The following is a 12,232-nucleotide window of genomic DNA, read 5'->3' as shown; positions in this document are numbered from 1 at the left end:
GGCTCCCTCAGACACACTATTTAGACCTCTGAGGAATAGATCAGTGGGTCATGGATCCTCGGCACCACACGAGGAGTCCAACCAAGGGGTGGATCCCATGGCACTGGCCAACGTGCAGAGCCCCGTACCAGCCCCCTCCCCTGCACCGGATATAAGATTGCAACCCCACCCTCCTGCACACCACAAGAGGACTTCAGGGCTCATCAGGAGCTACTGAAGCGAGTAGCATCCAGTCTCCAACTCCAAGCTGAGGAGATGGAGGGACCCTCGGACTCCCTGTTCAACGTGCTCTCGTCCTCGGTACTGGGCAGAGTGGCCCTCCCGCTGCATGAAGGGGTGGCTAACATCTCCAATGCCCTCTGGCGAATGCCGGCCTCCCTTGCGCCGATATCGAAAAGGCAGAGCACAAATATTTCGTGCCCATGAAAGGTCACAAATACCTTTATACCCACCTGGCCAGCAACTCCCTAGTGGTGGAGTCCATAAATCATAGAGAAAGACTGGGTCAACCAGGACCCACACCTAAAAATAAAGACTCTAAAAGACTGGACTCGTTTGGCAGGAAGCTTAATTTGTCGGCCAGCTTCCAGCTCCAGGTGGCCAACCACAACACCCTCCTCAGTCGCTATGAGTTCAACTTGTTGGGGTTGCTGCCGAAATTTGAGCCCTTCCTTCTGGAATGTGAAAGGAAGGATTTTAAGGCACTGATGGAGGAGGGCACTGCCGCTGCAAAGGCTGCCCTGCAGGTGGTGTCGGATGCAGCTGACTCGGCTGCTTGGTCCATGGCCTCAGCCATGTCTATGTACAGGGCATCGTGGCTTCTGCTGTCAGGGCTCTCCACGGAAGCGCAATCTATGATGCAGGATCTTCCCTTTGATGACAGGGACCTGTTCGCAGAACAAAGAGACGTGAGGCTCCATGGCATGAAGAACTCACGTACTACCCTTCAAACCCTCGGGCTTTGAAGGGTTCTGCCCAGGGAAAAGCCTAAGCTGCAGGCCCCCGTCCAGGCGCCTCAGCCAAGATACGAACCCACCTACAAGAGGTCCAAAACCCAAAAGAGGCAACCTCAGAGGCAGTATCGCACTTGTCTGCATTCCTTGTGGAATGGTCCCGAATAACATCAGACCAATGGGTCCTCAACACCATTTCCCAGGGTTACATGCTACAATTTGTCTCATCCCCACCCTGCCACCCCCCTCCCTCGGATGGCAGGGGGGACCCATCACATTTACCCCTGCTACAGCAGGAAGTGGGTTGGCTCCTCAGCTTGGGAGCTGTGGAGCAGGTTCCATGGGAGTTCCAGGGAAAAGGGTTTTACTCCCGTTACTTCCTGATCCCCAAGGTGAAAGAGGGGCTCAGGCCCATCCTGGATTTGCGAGACCTCAATCGGTTCATGGTAAAATGCTGGGTCCGCATCATCCCTCTGGCGTGTATCATACCCGCTCTGGACCCTGGCAATTGGTATGCGGCCCTGGACCTTCAGGACGCATACTTCCATTTCCACATATTCGAGAGGCACAGACGCTTCGTCTGTTTCCTAGTGGAACAGGACCACTACCAATTTACGGTCCTCCCATTTGGCCTGTCCACCGCACTCAGGGTGTTCACAAAGTGTATGGTGGTATTAGTGGCCTACCTCATTCGCCGAGGGGTACAGATATTTCCCTACCTTGACAACTGGCTGCTCCAGGGCAGCTCGCGGTCCCAAGTACAGAACCATGTGGACCTGCTCTTGGCTACGTGCGCCAACCTAGGCCTCTTAGTGAACAAGACCAAGTCGACATTGGTTCCGGTGCAGCGCATAGAATTCATAGGCGCTCTCCTGGATGCCTTCAAGGCCACAGCCTCCCTTCCCCTGGTCAGGTTCCAGACCCTGAAGGGGCTTATAGCCTCAGTCATGGAGTTTCCCGTCATCATGGCCAAGGCATGCCCGCAGCTCCTGGGCCACATGGCGGCGTGCACGTACATGGTCCACCATGCCAGACTTCAGATGAGTCCCCTCCAACTCTGGCTGGTCTCAGAGTTCTCCCAGGCCTGGGACAAACTGGATAAGGTCCTCTCGGTTCCAGCGCCGGTGATCGCCACACTACAATGGTGGTCCTGCCCAGCCAATATGCTCCAGGGAAGTCCCTTCCGGGGCCTGACCCTGTCACTAGACCTAGTGTCCGACGCATTGGACTTGGGCTGGGGGGCCCACATAGGGAACACACAGACCCAAGGAATGTGGTCTTGCCGCGGAGTTGTCCCTTCACATAAATGTCAGGGAACTCAGGGCGATCCGCTTAGCCTGTGTGGCGTTCAGCTCACAGCTACGCAGTAAGGTGTTCAGAGTTCTCACGGACAATGCCGCTGCGATGTTTTACATCAACAGGCAAGGCGGGACAAGGTCCTTGGCCCTCTGCTGGGAAGCCCTCAAACTCTGGGAGTTCTGTATAGCCCACAACATCTCCCTGAAGGCTTTCCACCTGCCTGGCATCAACAACACACAGGCCGATTGCTTGAGCAGGGTTTTCTCCTTCCAGCACGAGTGGTCCCTCCACTCGGAGGTCACTCACCTGCTCTTCCGAGCATGGGGCACTCCCCAAGTGGACCTGTTTGCGACCCGACGGAACTGCCATTGCCCCAGGTTCTGTTCCAGAGGGGGGGTGGGGAGGAACGCGATCTCAGATGCCATGGTCAGGTCAACTCCTTTACGCCTTTCCCCTGTTTTCCCTCATTGGCAAGGTCCTGGAGAAAGTAAAAACGGACAAGGCACGCGTTCTCCTTATCGCCCCAGCCTGGTCCTGGCAACATTGGTATGGGACCTTCCTGGGCTTGCTGGTGACCCCTCCGCGGCCACTGCCGCTCTGCCCAGACCTACTCTCCCAGGACCAGAGCCATCTCCTCCACCCCAACCTGGCCACCCTCCATTTGACAGTGTGGCTGCTCAATGGCTAGATGCGGAGGAGGCAAGGTGTTCTGAGGGGTCAGGCATGTCCTCCTAGAAAGTAGGAAGCCATCCACGCGCCGAGCCTGCCCAGCGAAGTGGTCCTGGTTCTCCAGGTGGTCGGGCAAGCGGGATACTTCCCCAATGGCTGCCCCGATCCAACTTATCCTTGAATACCTCCTTCATCTTAGAACTCAGGGCCTGGCACCTTCCTCCGTCAGGGTGCACCTGGCAGCTATTTCGGCATTCCATCCGCCAGTCCAGGGCTGCTTGGTTTTCTCCCACGCCATGACTGGCATTTCCTCAAGGGGCTAGACTGGTCCTTCCCTTATGCTAGAACCCCAGTTCCTCAGTGGGATCTAAACTTGGTGTTATCACATCTCACGGGGCCCCCGTTCGAACCCCTGGCCACATGCTCATGGTCTCACCTTTTATGGAAGGTAGCCTTCCTCGTGGCTATCACGTCAGCCCGGCAGGTCTCAGAGCTCTGGGCCGTGACCTGCAACCCCCCTTACATAGTCTTTCACAAGGACAAGGTGCAGCTCCGCCCACACCCTGCATTCCTTCCTCTCCGCTTTTCACATGGGCCAGGACATCTTCCATCTTCTTGTCCTCTGCCCCAAACCTCATGCCTCTAGCGAGGAACACTGCCTCCATACGCTCGATGTGTGCAGGGCGCTCGCATTTTATCTGGATCGGACTAAGCCATTCCGCAGGTCCTCGCAACTCTTTTTTGCTTCAGCTGAGCGCATGAGGGGTCAATCAATCTCCACCCAGAGGCTCTCCCAGTGGATTACATCGTGCATCCGGACATGCTACAACCTAGCAGGGGTTCCTGCACCACCTATCGTGAGGGCGCACTCGACAAGGGTTCAGGTCTCGTCAGCTGCCTTTGTGGCCCATGTCCCCTATCCAGGACATTTGTAGAGCCACTACCTGGTCCTCAGTACACATGTTCACGTCGCACTATGCGATTGTCTCCCACACCAGGAATGACGCTGGCTTTGGTAGAGCTGTGTTTCAGCCAGGGAATCTGTGAACTCCTACCCACCTCCATCAGACATAGCTTGCAATCACCTACTGTGGAATACACATGAGCAAGCACTCGAAGAAGGAAGGACAGTTACCTGTTCTGTAACTGGCGTTCTTCAAGATGTGTTGCTCATGTCTATTCCACATCCCGTCCTCCTTCCCCTCTATCGCAGTTGGTCTGGCAAGAAGGAACTGAGGGTGGGGGGAGCACGAGGCTCCCCTTATAGCATGCTATAGAGGCACCACTCCAGGGGTTGCAGCAGCGCTCCTCCTATGGGTACTGCTAAGGGAAAAACTTCTGGCACCAGTGCATGTGGCAAGCATGCACACCTACTGTGGAATAGACATGAGCAACATATCTGGAAGAACGCCAGTTACGGAACAGGTAACTGTCCTTTCCATAATGCTAAGTGCAACTAAAATAAATAGATTGTCACAAAAGGGTTCGAATATACTAAAATTTCCATACTGCATAATATTATGTGATATGGCATTAGTGTAGAGCATTTAGGGCTTTGGGCAACTTCAAATGAACTTGATTAAAAGGAGTAGGATGAAGTCCCAGACAAGTTACTAATATGATATAATAGTTGCAATTCAGTGAATATAGGAAGGGTAATGCTTCCCCAAATACTTCTAATTTGTTATATTCTTTACCTCTCTTAAATGTAACTTCTAAATATTAGGATGGGTTAACTATTAAAATATGAAGGGTTGTTTTACAGACAATGACTAGCATTTTGCTAATATCAGCATGGCATTTGTATTTTATGTCCCTTGATGTAGTTAATATGCTGCTACCGCTTCCCTGTATCCTCCAGGCAATTATGAAACTGGGTCAGAATTTAGATTCATAATGAAATGCAGAGAGCTCTTGAGACCTTAGTAAGAAGTGATTACAGTGGAGGGGAAAGGGAGCTTTGTGCATATCATTATAGAATACAGCATTTTGATTCATGAGCTACATTTGTTTCTGTTGCAATTTGAATGCCATTACTTGCCTGCCATTTAATAGCAATTTCCATATTGTTTTCTAAGCTTGATTTGTGATCCGGATTTGAATGACATCTTTCCCTCTTCTTTGTTGCTGAGATTTTTAAAATTATAATTATGATATGTATCATCTCAGATTAGAATGTTATCTAGCTACACACTGTGATGTGTTTCAAATCGCACTCCCCGTCAGTACCTGGCCCACGCTGGGGAAGCTAATAATCCAAGCACTGGACCAAATTCGGTGATGAATCCTGGTCACATGCCACCTGAGGCATGTTGTGCAATTGCACATACGCTAAGAAAAAGACTCACACTGAGTGACATCCTGGCCCCATTGAAGTCAATGGCAAACTCACATTGACTTCAGTGAGGCCAGGATTTCACCCATTATATAAAACCTTACTCCATGTGAATTACCATTGAAGACGGAATTATGGAACTGGCAAACATGAGTGAGAGTATCACAGTCTGGCCCATGGCAACTAACATGGAATGACAGAGGGGCAGATTGTCACTTGGTGTAAACTGCTGTAGCTCAATTGAAGTCAATGGAAGGGAATGGAGCAGAGACAATTTATGCCAGCGAGCTGAGGATCAGCCCCATTGTATCCAGCAGTGATGCTCAATATCGTCAGTTGCTAGGGAAACCTCCTAAGCCTTACTGTGAAATACTGAGATATCTCATGCAAACACAAATTTGCTAAAGTGAAGGTCTTATAAATCTTGTGCAATTTAGTGTAGTAAACCTCAAAGATCTTGTGGTATAAACAGAAGTGTAAAATTAGTATGTACATATACATTCAGCAGGTCCTTTACAGAAGTTCTCGATGGAATGTTAATATCTGTATAGTGTGCTAGGCAAATTATTAAAACAGTTGTTGAGCTAATTGGAGTACCAGTTCAATGCTGCAATATATACAATAGGTGTAATTTGTAGGCACTACTTAAAGGGTCAGATTCTGATATGCTTACTTGTGTTGAATAACCCTTTATTGGGATCACTCATGGAGTAAAGCACTGTTCAACATAAATGTATCTGAGTCTGACCTTAAGTTGAAGGTTCAGTGCTCAGAACTGAAAAGAGACAGCACTTGTGTACAGCTATATCACAGACAACTGAGATATCAATGGGTCCATCCTATCACCTCTTTTTCCATGGAAACATACCTACAGAATGAGGTCAGGAAGAATTGCCTTCAGGGTTTCACTAGTAGAGATTCTTCCCATTCGCTGGTGCAGATTCCTGGACCCAAAGAAAGCAATTTGACATTTAAGGGGAGAGTGGAATGGCGGCTGACCTCCTTCTCTATCCACATAAGAATCTGTGTATGGAGGTTCCTTTTGCCATAGATCAAGTAGGAATGAGAAGCCCTGTTCTAACTATAGGAAATGCTGTAGTAATCTTAGATAAAACCATGTGGGTGAATGTTGACATTTTAAAGGCATCCTTGCTAAGTAAGAATTATCTTAATTGTGGAGAAACTGAGGCAGAGAAGTTAAATGGTTTGCCCATGGCCATAGAGGGAGAAAGCTTGGGAATTCCTTCCTCCCAGTCAAATGCTTAAGACTGGAACACACCTCTGCCTCAATATGGTGACATCCTGTCTTTTTATAATAAATAGAGCCACCAAAATATCATGAATATTACAATAATTGTTTAAAAATGGAACAATCTTTCTTCATCTAGTGTGTGACATACCTTATATTTTGTAGGGCGCTTTAAGAACAGTGAAATTGCAAACACAATCCTTTTTTCTCCTGTACATGGACAATGTTCAAATAAAATGTATAATACATACGAAAAAACTAGAATGTATTACAGAGAAATGAATTTAAATATGAAATGACTTTTATCAAAATTTAGCAAATGAAAAGAAAGCTTTATAAATTATTTTATACACTGTTTTAGGCTGAGCAACTAATGCAAAGGAATATTTAAAAGTTTCATTGCACTTAATTTACCTCAAAATCAGATTATAGCACAAGACTTTTTTGTGTTAGATTTAAATATGTAACGATTATATTTGTAATTCTTTAATAAGCTAAATATGAGTCAACAGTGTGATGCTGTTGCAAAAAAAGCAAACGTGATTCTGGGATGCATTAACAGGTGTGTTGTGAGCAAGACACAGGAAGTCATTCTTCCGCTCTACTCTGCGCTGGTCAGGCCTCAGCTGGAGCATTGTGTCCAGTTCTGGGCACCACTTTTCAAGAAAGATGTGGAGAAATTGGAGAGGGTCCAGAGAAGAGCAACAAGAATGATTAAAGGTCTAGAGAACATGACCTATGAAGGAAGGCTGAAAGAATTGGGTTTGTTTAGTTTGGAAAAGAGAAGACTGAGAGGGGACATGATAGCAGTTTTCAGGTATCCAAAAGGGTGTCATAAGGAGGTGGGAGAAAACTTGTTCATCTTAGCCTCTAAGGATAGAACAAGAAGCAAATGGGCTTAAACTGCAGCAAGGGAGGTTTAGGTTGGACGTTACGGGAAAAAGTTCCTAACTGTCAGGGTGGTTAAACATTGGAATAAACTGCCTAGGGAGGTTGTGGAATCTTCATCTCTGGAGATATTTAAGAGTAGGTTAGATAAATGTCTATCAGGGATGGTCTAGACAGTATTTGGTCCTGCCATGAGGGCAGGGGACTGGACTCGATGACCTCTCAAGGTCCCTTCCAGTCCTAGAGTCTATGAATCTATTAATAATATTTTAAAGAACATTTTTAGGTTAGAAAAAAATATCCACCCCAAAATGAGTGTCCTGTAAAGCATAGGTAAAGTTATCCAAGTTGTATACCTAAATCCATATTGTCAATGGGAGCAGAGAGGGCTCAGCATCGCTGAAAACCAGACTAATTTGTTATGTGCCTCAATATCAATGTAGATGACTAACTTTTGGGCAGGTACATTGGAAAATGATCACCACGCACTCTGTACTGTAAGCGGTAGTGTAGCATTCTTATAATATCATACTTACCATAACTTCTTTATCCCCATGTCACTGTAGTTCTTGCTAATATACTGTGCAATAGCTCTCCTCTGATTTGTCTTTGTATTGTGAAATGATCATGGTTGTGTATACAATTTATATTTGATTGGACCCTTGTCTCTTTGTTTATTATTACAACATGCTGAAGAACTTTCATCTCAGAAGGGTTCATGCAGAGGGGCTTTCTATCGTGTTGGGGACAGGGAAAGTATGCAGGGAAGCCTGTGCTCTTCTCCTTCCAAAGCTTTATGGACACATTTAACAGGCTTTTCTCGCCCTTCACTCCTCTCTTTGCTCAACAGTAGAAAAGTTATTTAGTCTGGGATTCCTACTTTCTGGTTCCAGACCTAAAATGAGTGCTTGAAACAGTTAGTATTATCTGGCTTCTCTGACACTAGTGTTCTGGTTTTTGACTGACTCTTCATTGTGAGTGAAATTAAAGAATGGCTGTTAGCTTATGATTGCTGCTGAAACGTGACGTAAACAGCTATCGAATGATGTGTGATATGCATAATGTAAAACCCGAAACATAGATAGGAGAATAAAATTGAACCTGTGTATTCTAATATAGCAACAAATCCATCCCTGCTGTAAGAGAGTGGTGCACCCACTTAACACCAGATCTCAGTTTGACTCATAAAAAGTAATATGAGCTGTAGGTCACACGTATGTTTTGTGTGGTCATCTGTAAAGTGAGAGCTCAAAAAAAATTGTTCCTCTTTTCCAGTCCATTAGGTGCATTGGAAAAGAGCCCAAAAAAACCTAGGCAACAGAAATGCACATAAACTCTTTGGCCTGTTACCTCACGTTTTGTTGCACAATATTGTTAAAAAACATTTAAAGGTCTTTCTTTCATCCTGGCTGGAGCACAGCCTCAGCACCTCAGTTCTAACTGCAGTAAATTATGAGCCATAGGGATGCTCCAAAGCACTACAATGCAGCATTGCTGAAGTGAGTGGGGCTGCAGAAGAGTGATTGCAGAAGTTAGTCTTTAGAGTTAATTTTTTCCTCTCTCTCTTTGCTTTTGTAATACCCGCTTATAAACAAAGTAGTTTTCTCCCCCATTTCATTCTTTTCCATTTAGGAACCATGAGCTTTTCCATCCTGTTTTTAATGGAGGTGGAGATTAACAGAATGCTTGTTTACTTTCCTGTTTATCCCACCATGACTTTGAGAATAACAGGTCTCACCCTGCAGTCTTTTCTTGAGCAAAACTCCCAATGAGTCTTCCCAGGGGAGTTTTGTCCAAGTAAAAACGGCATTATTATGCCCAGTACTAGTTCACTGCTGCTGAAAATAAACAGCAAATGCAAGCCACTCCTTCTGTATAAGCTTATTGCTATTTGGCAAACTTGTTTTAAAAATTCTATTGGTTGTTGTAAATATAAATCAACAAGAATGTAGAATCCAGAGGGAAAGTTTTATGGTACAGTAGGCCAAATTTTTGTCCTATAATGTTTACTTGATAGTGTCTAGATGAGAGTGTAGTAGAAGTTAGACTTTGGTTCTGTGAAGCAGGGTTGTTGTTTTTTAAAATCATAGAGCTACCCCCAGACTATTTGCTTTACAAAATCTCTTTCATTTATGTTATGGTATAACAGTGTTTTAGCATATTAGAAAAATTGCAAATCCTCACACAAATAGAGGGACTAACACAACTCCCATTACAGTCAACGGAGTCTTGCTGTTGATTTCAATGGAAGCTGAAGGACCCTTCATTATTGTTAGCCAGAACATAGCTTGGCATGATGCAGAGCAGACCCTGTGAAGAGCTGAATGGCCTCAGCTCACAAGGGATGCTTAGCAGCTTGCAGGATCATCCCCCAAGCTAGCTGTGTTTTTTTAAATGTACCAGTATCCCTGCTGCTTTACATCCAAAATATTTCTCTACATGGGATAAGATTGTCTCAAAACTATTTTAAACAGTGCAGAATGAAACTGTCTAGTAGGCAAATATGCAGAATAGGTTTATGGAAGAATACAATAGCATTTATAACATTTTTAATGTTTTCTTCTTTGACTGGTTTGTGTCTCTAGAATTATCAGCTCACTGGCTCACCCGAATTTAAGGGTAAAGTGGTTAGGCTTTTTTTTTCCTGCTCATCTACCAGATATTGTAGAAAAATTAAAAAACAAACCAAAAACAAAGAATTTTTTTTTAGTTTTCTTCCATTTAAATACCAAAGCTGCTAATCTCTAATGTGACTGATGTGCCATTTATAAAATGATGCTATTGAGTTATAATGTGTAATACCAGTTTGCTAGTAAAATCTGCATTAAAAAGCTTTCACTCTGTTTTATTCAGCATTACTCTATATGCTTCTGTGATTGTTGTATTTCATTCTTATAGAGCCTCTTATCAAAGAGTTGTTGTTTTGCCTACCTTGTGGCGGCAGTCTATGGTCAGTCCCAGACTCCATGTGAATATAAAATCCAGTTGATTTCATCACCTTATTGGCTGGAGATACTATTTCTCTCTTCTGGTTTAGCTGGGTTTTTTTGTTTTTGTTTTTTGAAGGTGAAGGCACAGAAAATATTTCCCTTAACTCTCACTGGAAGACTTTTATGAAAAATGTGAGTGGCCCAAGGTTCTTAAGCGATCTTACTAACCATTACTATACAGCAACGACAATAATATATTGTCATAAGGAAAGGCAAATTGCCCACATTGTTTGAGGCTGGCTGATACCTAATTTCTACTGGTTATCAGTGTTCTGAATCACTCTCTAGGTTTTGTAAATTGTAAAGATGTCCTGCTGAGTGTGACCCAATGTAGTGCCAGCTTCCTCAGTCTGCCTGCAGACAGCCTGAAACCAACATCACAGAAGTGCCAACTTCCTCCATGCATCTAATTTTAATATTAACTCAGAGACCTAATTATCACAATTTAATTCCGGCATGGTTAAATTGTTTTGCTGCTGATAGTTTTACTGGAAACATCCAGCTAATGTGTTTATCCAATAGTATAGATGAAAAAAAGACCTGTCTGGTCATCTAGTCTATCCTCCATTGCAGAATTATGCTGTACTGCTCTGACCATACTTATGTGCAGTCCATTTTAAAAAATGCCAAGAAATAGGGCTCTCGTCCCTTCTTCCATGAGTTCTGTCAGGCTGTGGAATGGTCTCTTGTCAGCAGATTTTTCCTAATTTGTTTTTCTGTTTTTAAAAAAGGTGGTGCATTACTACTAGTTTTGCCTCCGGGCTCACAGGGAGGCAGACAGCCGCTCCCAAGGGAGCAATAAGAGGAGCAGAGGAAAGAGAAGCAACAGCAGCCATCATTGTCAGAGGTAGAAATGGACAGAATGGGAGCTACTTGCAGAAGCAGGGCTGGATTAACTTTTTGTGGGCCCAGCACTAAACATAATTGTGGGCCCCCCTGGAGAACAATTGTAGCAGACAGGAGATCAACACAGGAGTTGTCTTTGACACAGCACACAGCTGCACAGATTTTATTTGTAATATTTACAAGTTTAAGTTGCAGAGGGAGGTGGCTAGGGCAAAGAGAATACACACAAGAATACAAAAAATAAATTATAAAAGAAAACATACAAAATAAAACTGGGGATAAAAACAGCTAACAAAAACCAAAGCTGGCCAAAACAACAGGCATGTGCTGCTCTCACTAAAAGGGAACCTTCACACTATCTCACCCTTCATATTTCTCATTTCAGGGTTTGAATTACAGTTTTGTATGAAATTGGGGCAGATTTAAAACATTTTAAAAATAAAAAATATGAAAAACTTTAATACATTTTATTTACAGCGTCATTATTCAGACTAGACTTCCTAGTCAGGCAGAGACTAGGATCAGGACAAGCTGTGACCCCAAAAGACCGAGCCAACCCTCCAAATTGAACCAGACCCACATCCCTACCCAGAACAACTCCCCCCACCCCCAACTGGATCAAACCCACATCTGACCCCACAACAACCCCCACAGAAATGGATCAGACCCACATCCCTCCCCAGACCAAAACCCTCGAACTGAACCTCTATTCCTAAACTAGACTCGCCCAAATTCCCAACCAGATCGCTCTCGGCTACCCACTCTAGAGCTACCCCCTGCTGTCGATCCCCTGTTCTCTTCCAAACTGAATCGAACTGGGCCAGGCCTCACCTGGCTGCAGTTTGGCCATGTGCAGCTCCCCATCAGGCCTGGAGCACAGGTGGGCCAGAGGATCTCAGGGGACGGGGACTCAAGTCTCCCCTGGGTATGCTGGTGTGGGGATGGGTCACTGGGGCTCCAGCTGCTCCGCAGGGCGCAGGCCGAGGGGCGGTATCTGGTGCAA

The sequence above is a fragment of the Mauremys mutica genome, chromosome 2 (genome assembly GCF_020497125.1).
Source record: "Mauremys mutica isolate MM-2020 ecotype Southern chromosome 2, ASM2049712v1, whole genome shotgun sequence".
Taxonomy (NCBI): domain Eukaryota; kingdom Metazoa; phylum Chordata; order Testudines; family Geoemydidae; genus Mauremys; species Mauremys mutica.
This window is presented reverse-complemented; position numbering follows the sequence as displayed.